Below are 15,514 nucleotides of genomic sequence, written 5' to 3'. Positions count from 1 at the left end.
GGTGCGGAGGGAGTTTCATTCTGTGTCTGACCCCGGGAGTGCGTGATGGGACAGTGTGGAGGGAGATTCACTCTGTCTCTGACCCCGGGAGTGTGTGTGACGTGACGGTGTGGAGGGAGATTCACTCTGTGTCTGACCCCTGGAGTGTGTGTAACGTGACTGTGTGGAGGGAGATTCACTCTGAGTCTGACCCCGGGAGAGTGTGATCGGACGGTGCGGAGGGAGATTGTCTCTGTGTCTGACCCCGGGAGTGTGTGATGGGACGGTGTGGAGGGAGATTCAATCTGTGTCTGACCCCGGGGGTGTGTGATGGGACAGTGTGGAGGGAGATTCACTCTGTGTCTGACCCCGGGAGTGTGTGATGGGACGGTGTGGAGGGAGATTGTCTCTGTGTCTGACCCCGGGAGGGTGTGATGGGACTGTGTGGAGGGAGATTCACTCTGTGTCTGAACCCGGGAGTGTGTGTGACGTGACGGTGTGGAGGGAGATTCACACCGTGTCTGACCCCGTGAGAGTATGATGGGACGGTGAGTGGGAGACTCACTTTCTGTCTGACCGCGGGAGTGTGTGATGGGACGGTGTGGAGGGAGATTCACTCTGTGGCTGACCCCAGGAGTGTGTGATGGGACGGTGTGGAGGGAAATTCACTCTGAGTCTTCCCCTGGAGTTTGTGCTGGGATGGCTTTGAGGGAGCTTCACACTGAGTCCGACACCAGGAGTATGTGATGGTACGATGCAGATGGAGATTCACTCTGTGTCTCACCCTGGGAGTGTGTGATGGAACAGTGTGGAGGGACATTCAGTCTGTGTCTGAACCCGGGTGTGTGTGATGGGACGGTGTGGAGGGAGATTCATTCTGTGTCTGACCCCGGGAGTGTGTGTGACCTGACGGTGTGGAGGGAGATTCACTCTGTGTCTGAACCCGGGAGTGTGTGTGACGTGACGGTGTGGAGGGAGATTCACTCTGAGTCTGACCCCGTGAGAGTATGATGGGACGGTGAGTGGGAGATTCACTTTCTGTCTGACCGCGGGAGTGTGTGATGGGATGGTGCTGAGGGAGCTTCACTCTGTGTCTGATCCCGGGACTGTGTGATGGGACGGTGTGGTGGGAGATTCACTCTGTGTCTGACCCCGGGAGTGTGTGATGGGACGGTGTGGAGGGAGATTGTCTCTGTGTCTGACTGGGGAGTGTGTGGTGGGACGGAGTGTTGGGAGATTCACTCTGCGTCTGACCCCGGGAGTGTGTGATGGGACGGTGTGGTGGGAGATTCACTCTTTGTCTGACACCGGAAGTGTGTGATGGGACGGTGTGGAGGGAGATTCACTCTGTGTCTGACCCCGGAAGTGTGTGATGGGACGGTGTGGTGGGAGATTCACTCTGTGTCTGACCCCGGAAGTGTGTGTTGGGACGGTGTGGAGGGAGATTCACTCTGTGTCTGATCCCGCGTGTGTGTAATGGGACGGTGTGGAGGGAGATTGTCTCTTTTTCTGTCCCCGGGAGTGTGTGATGGGACGGTGTGGTGGGAGATTCACTCTGTGTCTGACCCCGGGAGTGTGTGATGGGACGGTGTGGAGGGAGATTCACTCTGTGTCTGACCCCGGGAGTGTGTGATGGGACGGTGTGGAGGGAGATTCACTCTGTGTCTGAACCCGGGAGTGTGTGATGGGACGGTGTTGAGGGAGATTCAATCTGTGTCTGACCACGGGAGTGTGTGATGGGACGGTGTGGAGGGAGATTCACCCTGTGTCTGACCCCGGGAGTGTGTGATGGGACGGTGCGGAGGGAGTTTCATTCTGTGTCTGACCCCGGGATTGCGTGATGGGACAGTGTGGAGGGAGATTCACTCTGTCTCTGACCCCGGGAGTGTGTGTGACGTGACGGTGTGGAGGGAGATTCACTCTGTGTCTGACCCCTGGAGTGTGTGTAACGTGACTGTGTGGAGGGAGATTCACTCTGAGTCTGACCCCGGGAGAGTGTGATCGGACGGTGCGGAGGGAGATTGTCTCTGTGTCTGACCCCGGGAGTGTGTGATGGGACGGTGTGGAGGGAGATTCAATCTGTGTCTGACCCCGGGAGTGTGTGATGGGACAGTGTGGAGGGAGATTCACTCTGTGTCTGACCCCGGGAGTGTGTGATGGGACGGTGTGGAGGGAGAATGTCTCTGTGTCTGACCCCGGGAGGGTGTGATGGGACTGTGTGGAGGGAGATTCACTCTGTGTCTGAACCCGGGAGTGTGTGTGACGTGACGGTGTGGAGGGAGATTCACTCCGTGTCTGACCCCGTGAGAGTATGATGGGACGGTGAGTGGGAGATTCACTTTCTGTCTGACCCCGGGAGTGTGTGATGGGACAGTGTGGAGGGACATTCACTCTGTGTCTGACCCCGGGAGTGTGTGATGGGACGGTGTGGAGGGAGATTCACTCTTTGTCTGACACCGGAAGTGTGTGATGGGACGGTGTGGAGGGAGATTCACTCTGAGTCTGACCCCGGGAGAGTGTGATGGGACGGTGCGGAGGGAGATTCTCTCTGTGTCTGAACCCGGGAGTGTGTGATGGGACGGTGTTGAGGGAGATTCACTCTGTGTCTGACCCCGGCTGTGTGTGTGACGGGACGGTGTGGAGGGAGATTGCCTCTGTGTCTGACCCCGGGAGTGTGTGTGACGTGATGGTGTGGAGGGAGATTCACTCTGTGTCTGACCCCGGGAGTGTGTGTAACGTGACTGTGTGGAGGGAGATTCACTCTGAGTCTGACCCCGGGAGAGTGTGATCGGAAGGTGCGGAGGGAGATTGTCTCTGTGTCTGACCCCGGGAGTGTGTGATGGGACGGTGTGGAGGGAGATTCAATCTGTGTCTGACCCCGGGAGTGTGTGATGGGACAGTGTGGAGGGAGATTCACTCTGTGTCTGACCCCGGGAGTGTGTGATGGGACGGTGTGGAGGGAGATTGTCTCTGTGTCTGACCCCGGGAGTGTGTGATGGGACGGTGTGGAGGGAGATTCACTCTGTGTCTGACCCCGGGAGTGTGTGATGGGACGGTGTGGAGGGAGATTCACTCTGTGTCTGAACCCGGGAGTGTGTGATGGGACGGTGTTGAGGGAGATTCAATCTGTGTCTGACCACGGGAGTGTGTGATGGGACGGTGTGGAGGGAGATTCACCCTGTGTCTGACCCCGGGAGTGTGTGATGGGACGGTGCGGAGGGAGTTTCATTCTGTGTCTGACCCCGGGATTGCGTGATGGGACAGTGTGGAGGGAGATTCACTCTGTCTCTGACCCCGGGAGTGTGTGTGACGTGACGGTGTGGAGGGAGATTCTCTCTGTGTCTGAACCCGGGAGTGTGTGATGGGACGGTGTGGAGGGAGATTGTCTCTGTGTCTGACCCGGGAGTGTGTGATGCGACGGTGTGTTGGAAGATTCACTCTGTGTCTGATCCCGGGAGTGTGTGATGGGACGGTGTGGAGGGAGATTCACTCTTTGTCTGACACCGGAAGTGTGTGTTGGGACGGTGTGGAGGGGATTCAGTCTGTGTCTGACCCCGGAATTGTTTGATGGGACAGTGTGGTGGGAGATTCAGTCTGTGTCTGACCCCGGAAGTGTGTTAAGGGACTGTGTGGAGGGAGATTCACTCTGTGTCTGACCCCTGAAGTGTGTGATGGGACGGTGTGGAGGGAGATTCACCCTGTGTCTGACCCCGGGAGTGTGTGATGGGACGGTGCGGAGGGAGTTTCATTCTGTGTCTGACCCCGGGAGTGCGTGATGGGACAGTGTGGAGGGAGATTCACTCTGTCTCTGACCCCGGGAGTGTGTGTGACGTGACGGTGTGGAGGGAGATTCACTCTGTGTCTGACCCCTGGAGTGTGTGTAACGTGACTGTGTGGAGGGAGATTCACTCTGAGTCTGACCCCGGGAGAGTGTGATCGGACGGTGCGGAGGGAGATTGTCTCTGTGTCTGACCCCGGGAGTGTGTGATGGGACGGTGTGGAGGGAGATTCAATCTGTGTCTGACCCCGGGAGTGTGTGATGGGACAGTGTGGAGGGAGATTCACTCTGTGTCTGACCCCGGGAGTGTGTGATGGGACGGTGTGGAGGGAGATTGTCTCTGTGTCTGACCCCGGGAGGGTGTGATGGGACTGTGTGGAGGGAGATTCACTCTGTGTCTGAACCCGGGAGTGTGTGTGACGTGACGGTGTGGAGGGAGATTCACTCCGTGTCTGACCCCGTGAGAGTATGATGGGACGGTGAGTGGGAGATTCACTTTCTGTCTGACCGCGGGAGTGTGTGATGGGACGGTGTGGAGGGAAATTCACTCTGAGTCTTCCCCTGGAGTTTGTGCTGGGATGGCTTTGAGGGAGCTTCACTCTGAGTCCGACACCAGGAGTATGTGATGGTACGATGCAGATGGAGATTCACTCTGTGTCTCACCCTGGGAGTGTGTGATGGGACAGTGTGGAGGGACATTCAGTCTGTGTCTGAACCCGGGTGTGTGTGATGGGACGGTGTGGAGGGAGATTCATTCTGTGTCTGACCCCGGGAGTGTGTGTGACCTGACGGTGTGGAGGGAGATTCACTCTGTGTCTGAACCCGGGAGTGTGTGTGACGTGACGGTGTGGAGGGAGATTCACTCTGAGTCTGACCCCGTGAGAGTATGATGGGACGGAGAGTGGGAGATTCACTTTCTGTCTGACCGCGGGAGTGTGTGATGGGATGGTGCTGAGGGAGCTTCACTCTGTGTCTGATCCCGGGACTGTGTGATGGGACGGTGTGGTGGGAGATTCACTCTGTGTCAGACCCCGGGAGTGTGTGATGGGACGGTGTGGAGGGAGATTGTCTCTGTGTCTGACCCGGGAGTGTGTGGTGGGACGGTGTGTTGGGAGATTCACTCTGCGTCTGACCCCGGGAGTGTGTGATGGGACGGTGTGGTGGGAGATTCACTCTTTGTCTGACACCGGAAATGTGTGATGGGACGGTGTGGAGGGAGATTCACTCTGTGTCTGACCCCGGAAGTGTGTGATGGGACGGTGTGGTGGGAGATTCACTCTGTGTCTGACCCCGGAAGTGTGTGTTGGGACGGTGTGGAGGGAGATTCACTCTGTGTCTGATCCCGCGTGTGTGTAATGGGACGGTGTGGAGGGAGATTGTCTCTTTTTCTGTCCCCGGGAGTGTGTGATGGGACGGTGTGGTGGGAGATTCACTCTGTGTCTGACCCCGGGAGTGTGTGATGGGACGGTGTGGAGGGAGATTCATTCTGTGTCTGACCCCGGAAATGTGTGATGGGACAGTGTGGAGGGAGAGTCACTCTGTGTCTGACCCCGGGAGTGTGTGTGACGTGACGGTGCGGAGGGAGCTTCACCCTGTGTCTGACCCCGGGAGTGTGTGATGGGACGGTGTGGAGGGAGATTCACTCTGTGTCTGACCCCGGGAGTGTGTGATGGGACGGTGTGGAGGGAGATTGTCTCTGTGTCTGACCCCGGGAGTGTGTGATGGGACGATGTGGAGGGAGATTCACACTGTGTCTGACCCCGGGAGTGTGTGATGGGACAGTGTGGAGGGAGATTCACTCTGTGTCTGACCCCGGGAGTGTGTGTGACTTGACGGTGTGGAGGGATATTGTCTCTGTGTCTGACCCCGGGAGAGTGTGATGGGACGGTGCGGTGGGAGATTCACTGTGTGTCTGACCCCGGGAGAGTGTGATGGGACGGTGCGGACGGAGATTCAATCTGTGCATGACCGGGGGGTGTTTGATGCGACGGTGTGGAGGTAGATTCACTCTGTGTCTGACCCGGGGAGTGTGTGATGGGACGGTGCGGAGGGAGATTCACTCTGTGTCTGACCCCGGGAGTGTGTGATGGGACGGTGCGGAGGGAGATTCACTTTCTGTCTGACCCCGGGAGTGTGTCATGGGACGGCGCTGAGGGAGCTTCACCCTGTGTCTGACTCCGGGAGTGTGTGATGGGACGGTGTGGAGGGAGATTCACTCTGTGTCTGATCCTGAGAGTGTGTGATGGGACGGTGTGGAGGGAGATTGTCTCTGTGTCTGACCCCGGGAGTGTGTGATGGGACGGTGTGGAGGGAGATTGTCTCTGTGTCTGACCCCGGGAGTGTGTGATGGGACGATGTGGAGGGAGATTCACACTGTGTCTGACCCCGGGAGTGTGTGATGGGACAGTGTGGAGGGAGATTCACTCTGTGTCTGACCCCGGGAGTGTGTGTGACTTGACGGTGTGGAGGGATATTGTCTCTGTGTCTGACCTCGGGAGAGTGTGATGGGACGGTGCGGTGGGAGATTCACTGTGTGTCTGACCCCGGGAGAGTGTGATGGGACGGTGCGGACGGAGATTCAATCTGTGCATGACAGGGGAGTGTGTGATGCGACGGTGTGGAGGTAGATTCACTCTGTGTCTGACCCGGGGAGTGTGTGATGGGACGGTGCGGAGGGAGATTCACTCTGTGTCTGACCCCGGGAGTGTGTGATGGGTCGGTGCGGATGGAGATTCACTTTCTGTCTGACCCCGGAAATGTGTGATGGGACGGCGCTGAGGGAGCTTCACTCTGTGTCTGACCCCGGGAGTGTGTGATGGGACGGTGCTGAGGGAGCTTCACCCTGTGTCTGACCCCGGGAGTGTGTGATGGGACGGTGCGGAGGGAGAATCATTCTGTGTCTAACCCCGGGAGTGTGTGATGGGATGGTGTGGAGGGAGATTCACTCTTTGTCTGACCTCGGGAGTGTGTGTGACGTGACTGTGCGGAGGGAGATTCACTCTGTGTCTGACCCCGGGAGTGTGTGTGACGTGACGGTCTGGAGGGTGATTCACTCTGAGTCTGACCCCGGGAGAGTGTGATGGGACGGTGCGGAGGGAGATTGTCTCTGAGTCTGACCCCGGGAGTGTGTGATGGGACGGTGTTGAGGGAGATTCACTCTGTGGCTGACCCCAGGAGTGTGTCTGACGTGACGGTGTGGAGGGAGATTCACTCTGTGTCTGACCCCGGGAGTGTGTGTGACGTGACAGTGTGGAGGGAGAATCACTCTGTGCCTGACCCCGGGTGTGTGTGTGACGGGACGGTGTGGAGGGAGATTGCCTCTGTGTCTGACCCCGGGAGTGTGTGATGGGACGGTGTGGAGGGAGATTCACTCTGTGTCTGATCCTGAGAGTGTGTGATGGGACGGTGTGGAGGGAGATTGTCTCAGTGTCTGACCCGGGAGTGTGTGATGCGACGGTGTGTTGGAAGATTCACTCTGTGTCTGATCCCGGGAGTGTGTGATGGGACGGTGTGGAGGGAGATTCACTCTTTGTCTGACACCGGAAGTGTGTGTTGGGACGGTGTGGAGGGGATTCAGTCTGTGTCTGACCCCGGAATTGTTTGATGGGACAGTGTGGTGGGAGATTCAGTCTGTGTCTGACCCCGGAAGTGTGTTAAGGGACTGTGTGGAGGGAGATTCACTCTGTGTCTGACCCCTGAAGTGTGTGATGGGACGGTGTGGAGGGAGATTCACCCTGTGTCTGACCCCGGGAGTGTGTGATGGGACGGTGCGGAGGGAGTTTCATTCTGTGTCTGACCCCGGGAGTGCGTGATGGGACAGTGTGGAGGGAGATTCACTCTGTCTCTGACCCCGGGAGTGTGTGTGACGTGACGGTGTGGAGGGAGATTCACTCTGTGTCTGACCCCTGGAGTGTGTGTAACGTGACTGTGTGGAGGGAGATTCACTCTGAGTCTGACCCCGGGAGAGTGTGATCGGACGGTGCGGAGGGAGATTGTCTCTGTGTCTGACCCCGGGAGTGTGTGATGGGACGGTGTGGAGGGAGATTCAATCTGTGTCTGACCCCGGGAGTGTGTGATGGGACAGTGTGGAGGGAGATTCACTCTGTGTCTGACCCCGGGAGTGTGTGATGGGACGGTGTGGAGGGAGATTGTCTCTGTGTCTGACCCCGGGAGGGTGTGATGGGACTGTGTGGAGGGAGATTCACTCTGTGTCTGAACCCGGGAGTGTGTCTGACGTGACGGTGTGGAGGGAGATTCACTCCGTGTCTGACCCCGTGAGAGTATGATGGGACGGTGAGTGGGAGATTCACTTTCTGTCTGACCCCGGGAGTGTGTGATGGGACAGTGTGGAGGGAGATTCACTCTGTGTCTGACCCCGGGAGTGTGTGATGGGACGGTGTGGAGGGAGATTCACTCTTTGTCTGACACCGGAAGTGTGTGATGGGACGATGTGGAGGGAGATTCACTCTGAGTCTGACCCCGGGAGAGTGTGATGGGACGGTGCGGAGGGAGATTCTCTCTGTGTCTGAACCCGGGAGTGTGTGATGGGACGGTGTTGAGGGAGATTCACTCTGTGTCTGACCCCGGGTGTGTGTGTGACGGGACGGTGTGGAGGGAGATTGCCTCTGTGTCTGACCCCGGGAGTGTGTGTGACGTGATGGTGTGGAGGGAGATTCACTCTGTGTCTGACCCCGGGTGTGTGTGTGACGGGACGGTGTGGAGGGAGATTGACTCTGTGTCTGACCCCGGGAGTGTGTGATGGGACGGTGTGGAGGGAGATTCACTCTGTGTCTGATCCTGCGAGTGTGTGATGGGACGGTGTGGAGGGAGATTCACTCTTTGTCTGACACCGGAAGTGTGTGTTGGGACGGTGTGGAGGGGATTCAGTCTGTGTCTGACCCCGGAATTGTTTGATGGGACAGTGTGGAGGGAGATTCAGTCTGTGTCTGACCCCGGAAGTGTGTTAAGGGACTGTGTGGAGGGAGATTCACTCTGTGTCTGACCCCTGAAGTGTGTGATGGGACGGTGTGGAGGGAGATTCACCCTGTGTCTGACCCCGGGAGTGTGTGATGGGACGGTGCGGAGGGAGTTTCATTCTGTGTCTGACCCCGGGAGTGCGTGATGGGACAGTGTGGAGGGAGATTCACTCTGTCTCTGACCCCGGGAGTGTGTGTGACGTGACGGTGTGGAGGGAGATTCACTCTGTGTCTGACCCCTGGAGTGTGTGTAACGTGACTGTGTGGAGGGAGATTCACTCTGAGTCTGACCCCGGGAGAGTGTGATCGGAAGGTGCGGAGGGAGATTGTCTCTGTGTCTGACCCCGGGAGTGTGTGATGGGACGGTGTGGAGGGAGATTCAATCTGTGTCTGACCCCGGGAGTGTGTGATGGGACAGTGTGGAGGGAGATTCACTCTGCGTCTGACCCCGGGAGTGTGTGATGGGACGGTGTGGAGGGAGATTGTCTCTGTGTCTGACCCCGGGAGGGTGTGATGGGACTGTGTGGAGGGAGATTCACTCTGTGTCTGAACCCGGGAGTTTGTGTGACGTGACGGTGTGGAGGGATATTCAGTCCGTGTCTGACCCCGTGAGAGTATGATGGGACGGTGAGTGGGAGATTCACTTTCTGTCTGACCGCGGGAGTGTGTGATGGGACAGTGTGGAGGGAGATTCACTCTGTGTCTGACCCCGGGAGTGTGTGATGGGACGGTGTGGAGGGAGATTCACTCTTTGTCTGACACCGGAAGTGTGTGATGGGACGGTGTGGAGGGAGATTCACTCTGAGTCTGACCCCGGGAGAGTGTGATGGGACGGTGCGGAGGGAGATTCTCTCTGTGTCTGAACCCGGGAGTGTCTGATGGGACGGTGTGGAGGGAGATTCACTCTGTGTCTGATCCTGCGAGTGTGTGATGGGACGGTGCGGAGGGAGATTCTCTCTGTGTCTGAACCCGGGAGTGTGTGATGGGACGGTGTTGAGGGAGATTCACTCTGTGTCTGACCCCGGGAGTGTGTGATGGGACAGTGTGGAGGGAGATTCACTCTGTGTCTGACCCCGCGAGTGTGTGTGACGTGATGGTGTGGTGGGAGATTCACTCTGTGTCTGACCCCGGGTGTGTGTGTGACGGGACGGTGTGGAGGGAGATTGCCTCTGTGTCTGACCCCGGGAGTGTCTGATGGGACGGTGTGGAGGGAGATTCACTCTGTGTCTGATCCTGCGAGTGTGTGATGGGACGGTGTGGAGGGAGATTGTCTCTGTGTCTGACCCGGGAGTGTGTGATGCGACGGTGTGTTGGAAGATTCACTCTGTGTCTGATCCCGGGAGTGTGTGATGGGACGGTGTGGAGGGAGATTCACTCTTTGTCTGACACCGGAAGTGTGTGTTGGGACGGTGTGGAGGGGATTCAGTCTGTGTCTGACCCCGGAATTGTTTGATGGGACAGTGTGGTGGGAGATTCAGTCTGTGTCTGACCCCGGAAGTGTGTTAAGGGACTGTGTGGAGGGAGATTCACTCTGTGTCTGACCCCTGAAGTGTGTGATGGGACGGTGTGGAGGGAGATTCACCCTGTGTCTGACCCCGGGAGTGTGTGATGGGACGGTGCGGAGGGAGTTTCATTCTGTGTCTGACCCCGGGAGTGCGTGATGGGACAGTGTGGAGGGAGATTCACTCTGTCTCTGACCCCGGGAGTGTGTGTGACGTGACGGTGTGGAGGGAGATTCACTCTGTGTCTGACCCCTGGAGTGTGTGTAACGTGACTGTGTGGAGGGAGATTCACTCTGAGTCTGACCCCGGGAGAGTGTGATCGGACGGTGCGGAGGGAGATTGTCTCTGTGTCTGACCCCGGGAGTGTGTGATGGGACGGTGTGGAGGGAGATTCAATCTGTGTCTGACCCCGGGAGTGTGTGATGGGACAGTGTGGAGGGAGATTCACTCTGTGTCTGACCCCGGGAGTGTGTGATGGGATGGTGTGGAGGGAGATTGTCTCTGTGTCTGACCCCGGGAGGGTGTGATGGGACTGTGTGGAGGGAGATTCACTCTGTGTCTGAACCCGGGAGTTTGTGTGACGTGACGGTGTGGAGGGAGATTCACTCCGTGTCTGACCCCGTGAGAGTATGATGGGACGGTGAGTGGGAGATTCACTTTCTGTCTGACCGCGGGAGTGTGTGATGGGACAGTGTGGAGGGAGATTCACTCTGTGTCTGACCCCGGGAGTGTGTGATGGGACGGTGTGGAGGGAGATTCACTCTTTGTCTGACACCGGAAGTGTGTGATGGGACGGTGTGGAGGGAGATTCACTCTGAGTCTGACCCCGGGAGTGTGTGATGGGACGGTGCGGAGGGAGATTCACTCTGTGTCTGACCCCGCGAGTGTGTGTGACGTGATGGTGTGGTGGGAGATTCACTCTGTGTCTGACCCCGGGTGTGTGTGTGACGGGACGGTGTGGAGGGAGATTGCCTCTGTGTCTGACCCCGGGAGTGTCTGATGGGACGGTGTGGAGGGAGATTCACTCTGTGTCTGATCCTGCGAGTGTGTGATGGGACGGTGTGGAGGGAGATTGTCTCTGTGTCTGACCCGGGAGTGTGTGATGCGACGGTGTGTTGGAAGATTCACTCTGTGTCTGATCCCGGGAGTGTGTGATGGGACGGTGTGGAGGGAGATTCACTCTTTGTCTGACACCGGAAGTGTGTGTTGGGACGGTGTGGAGGGGATTCAGTCTGTGTCTGACCCCGGAATTGTTTGATGGGACAGTGTGGTGGGAGATTCAGTCTGTGTCTGACCCCGGAAGTGTGTTAAGGGACTGTGTGGAGGGAGATTCACTCTGTGTCTGACCCCTGAAGTGTGTGATGGGACGGTGTGGAGGGAGATTCACCCTGTGTCTGACCCCGGGAGTGTGTGATGGGACGGTGCGGAGGGAGTTTCATTCTGTGTCTGACCCCGGGAGTGCGTGATGGGACAGTGTGGAGGGAGATTCACTCTGTCTCTGACCCCGGGAGTGTGTGTGACGTGACGGTGTGGAGGGAGATTCACTCTGTGTCTGACCCCTGGAGTGTGTGTAACGTGACTGTGTGGAGGGAGATTCACTCTGAGTCTGACCCCGGGAGAGTGTGATCGGACGGTGCGGAGGGAGATTGTCTCTGTGTCTGACCCCGGGAGTGTGTGATGGGACGGTGTGGAGGGAGATTCAATCTGTGTCTGACCCCGGGAGTGTGTGATGGGACAGTGTGGAGGGAGATTCACTCTGTGTCTGACCACGGGAGTGTGTGATGGGACGGTGTGGAGGGAGATTGTCTCTGTGTCTGACCCCGGGAGGGTGTGATGGGACTGTGTGGAGGGAGATTCACTCTGTGTCTGAACCCGGGAGTGTGTGTGACGTGACGGTGTGGAGGGAGATTCACTCCGTGTCTGACCCCGTGAGAGTATGATGGGACGGTGAGTGGGAGATTCACTTTCTGTCTGACCGCGGGAGTGTGTGATGGGACGGTGTGGAGGGAAATTCACTCTGAGTCTTCCCCTGGAGTTTGTGCTGGGATGGCTTTGAGGGAGCTTCACTCTGAGTCCGACACCAGGAGTATGTGATGGTACGATGCAGATGGAGATTCACTCTGTGTCTCACCCTGGGAGTGTGTGATGGGACAGTGTGGAGGGACATTCAGTCTGTGTCTGAACCCGGGTGTGTGTGATGGGACGGTGTGGAGGGAGATTCATTCTGTGTCTGACCCCGGGAGTGTGTGTGACCTGACGGTGTGGAGGGAGATTCACTCTGTGTCTGAACCCGGGAGTGTGTGTGACGTGACGGTGTGGAGGGAGATTCACTCTGAGTCTGACCCCGTGAGAGTATGATGGGACGGTGAGTGGGAGATTCACTTTCTGTCTGACCGCGGGAGTGTGTGATGGGATGGTGCTGAGGGAGCTTCACTCTGTGTCTGATCCCGGGACTGTGTGATGGGACGGTGTGGTGGGAGATTCACTCTGTGTCTGACCCCGGGAGTGTGTGATGGGACGGTGTGGAGGGAGATTGTCTCTGTGTCTGACCCGGGAGTGTGTGGTGGGACGGTGTGTTGGGAGATTCACTCTGCGTCTGACCCCGGGAGTGTGTGATGGGACGGTGTGGTGGGAGATTCACTCTTTGTCTGACACCGGAAGTGTGTGATGGGACGGTGTGGAGGGAGATTCACTCTGTGTCTGACCCCGGAAGTGTGTGATGGGACGGTGTGGTGGGAGATTCACTCTGTGTCTGACCCCGGAAGTGTGTGTTGGGACGGTGTGGAGGGAGATTCACTCTGTGTCTGATCCCGCGTGTGTGTAATGGGACGGTGTGGAGGGAGATTGTCTCTTTTTCTGTCCCCGGGAGTGTGTGATGGGACGGTGTGGTGGGAGATTCACTCTGTGTCTGACACCGGGAGTGTGTGATGGGACGGTGTGGAGGGAGATTCATTCTGTGTCTGACCCCGGAAATGTGTGATGGGACAGTGTGGAGGGAGAGTCACTCTGTGTCTGACCCCGGGAGTGTGTGTGACGTGACGGTGCGGAGGGAGCTTCACCCTGTGTCTGACCCCGGGAGTGTGTGATGGGACGGTGCGGAGGGAGATTCACTCTGTGTCTGACCCCGGGAGTGTGTGATGGGACGGTGTGGAGGGAGATTCACTCTGTGTCTGACCCCGGGAGTGTGTGTGACTTGACGGTGTGGAGGGATATTGTCTCTGTGTCTGACCCCGGGAGAGTGTGATGGGACGGTGCGGTGGGAGATTCACTGTGTGTCTGACCCCGGGAGAGTGTGATGGGACGGTGCGGACGGAGATTCAATCTGTGCATGACCGGGGGGTGTTTGATGCGACGGTGTGGAGGTAGATTCACTCTGTGTCTGACCCGGGGAGTGTGTGATGGGACGGTGAGTGGGAGATTCACTTTCTGTCTGACCCCGGGAGTGTGTGATGGGACGGCGCTGAGGGAGCTTCACTCTGTGTCTGACCCCGGGAGTGTGTGATGGGACGGTGCTGAGGGAGCTTCACCCTGTGTCTGACCCCGGGAGTGTGTGATGGGACGGTGCGCAGGGAGAATCATTCTGTGTCTAACTCCGGGAGTGTGTGATGGGATGGTGTGTAGGGAGATTCACTCTGTGTCTGACCCCGGGAGTGTGTGTGACGTGACTGTGCGGAGGGAGATTCACTCTGTGTCTGACCCCGGGAGTGTGTGATGGGACGGTGTGGAGGGAGATTGTCTCTGTGTCTGACCCCGGGAGTGTGTGATGGGACGATGTGGAGGGAGATTCACACTGTGTCTGACACCAGGAGTGTGTGATGGGACAGTGTGGAGGGAGATTCACTCTGTGTCTGACCCCGGGAGTGTGTGTGACTTGACGGTGTGGAGGGATATTGTCTCTGTGTCTGACCCCGGGAGAGTGTGATGGGACGGTGCGGTGGGAGATTCACTGTGTGTCTGACCCCGGGAGAGTGTGATGGGACGGTGCGGACGGAGATTCAATCTGTGCATGACCGGGGAGTGTGTGATGCGACGGTGTGGAGGTAGATTCACTCTGTGTCTGACCCGGGGAGTGTGTGATGGGACGGTGCGGAGGGAGATTCACTCTGTGTCTGACCCCGGGAGTGTGTGATGGGACGGTGCGGAGGGAGATTCACTTTCTGTCTGACCCCGGGAGTGTGTCATGGGACGGCGCTGAGGGAGCTTCACTCTGTGTCTGACCCCGGGAGTGTGTGATGGGACGGTGCTGAGGGAGCTTCACCCTGTGTCTGACCCCGGGAGTGTGTGATGGGACGGTGCGGAGGGAGAATCATTCTGTGTCTAACCCCGGGAGTGTGTGATGGGATGGTGTGGAGGGAGATTCACTCTTTGTCTGACCCCGGGAGTGTGTGTGACGTGACTGTGCGGAGGGAGATTCACTCTGTGTCTGACCCCGGGAGTGTGTGTGACGTGACGGTCTGGAGGGTGATTCACTCTGAGTCTGACCCCGGGAGAGTGTGATGGGACGGTGCGGAGGGAGATTGTCTCTGTGTCTGACCCCGGGAGTGTGTGATGGGACGGTGTTGAGGGAGATTCACTCTGTGGCTGACCCCAGGAGTGTGTCTGACGTGACGGTGTGGAGGGAGATTCACTCTGTGTCTGACACCGGGAGTGTGTGTGACGTGACAGTGTGGAGGGAGATTCACTCTGTGCCTGACCCCGGGTGTGTGTGTGACGGGACGGTGTGGAGGGAGATTGCCTCTGTGTCTGACCCCGGGAGAGTGTGATGGGACGGTGTGGAGGGAGATTCACTCTGTGTCTGACCCCGGGAGTGTGTGATGGGACGGTGTGGAGGGAGATTCACTTTGTCTGATCCCACGAGTGTGTGATGGGACAGTGTGGAGGGAGATTTTCTCTGTGTCTGACCCGGGAGTGTGTGATGGGACGGTGTGTTGGGAGATTCACACTGCGTCTGACCCCAGGAGTGTGTGATGGGACGGTGTGGAGGGAGATTCACTCTTTGTCTGACACCGGAAGTGTTTGATGGGACGGTGTGGAGGGAGATTCACTCTGTGTCTGACCCCGGAAGTGTGTGATGGGACGGTGTGGTGGGAGATTCACTCTGTGTCTGACCCCGGAAGTGTGTGATGGGACGGTGTGGAGGGAGATTCACTCTGTGTCTGATCCCGCGTGTGTGTAATGGGACGGTGTGGAGGGAGATTGTCTCTGTTTCTGTCCCCGGGATTGTGTGATGGGACGGTGTGGTGGGAGATTCACTCTGTGTCTGACCCCGGGAGTGTGTG

This window comes from Hemitrygon akajei, unplaced genomic scaffold (assembly GCF_048418815.1).
Source record: "Hemitrygon akajei unplaced genomic scaffold, sHemAka1.3 Scf000050, whole genome shotgun sequence".
Taxonomy (NCBI): domain Eukaryota; kingdom Metazoa; phylum Chordata; class Chondrichthyes; order Myliobatiformes; family Dasyatidae; genus Hemitrygon; species Hemitrygon akajei.
This window is presented reverse-complemented; position numbering follows the sequence as displayed.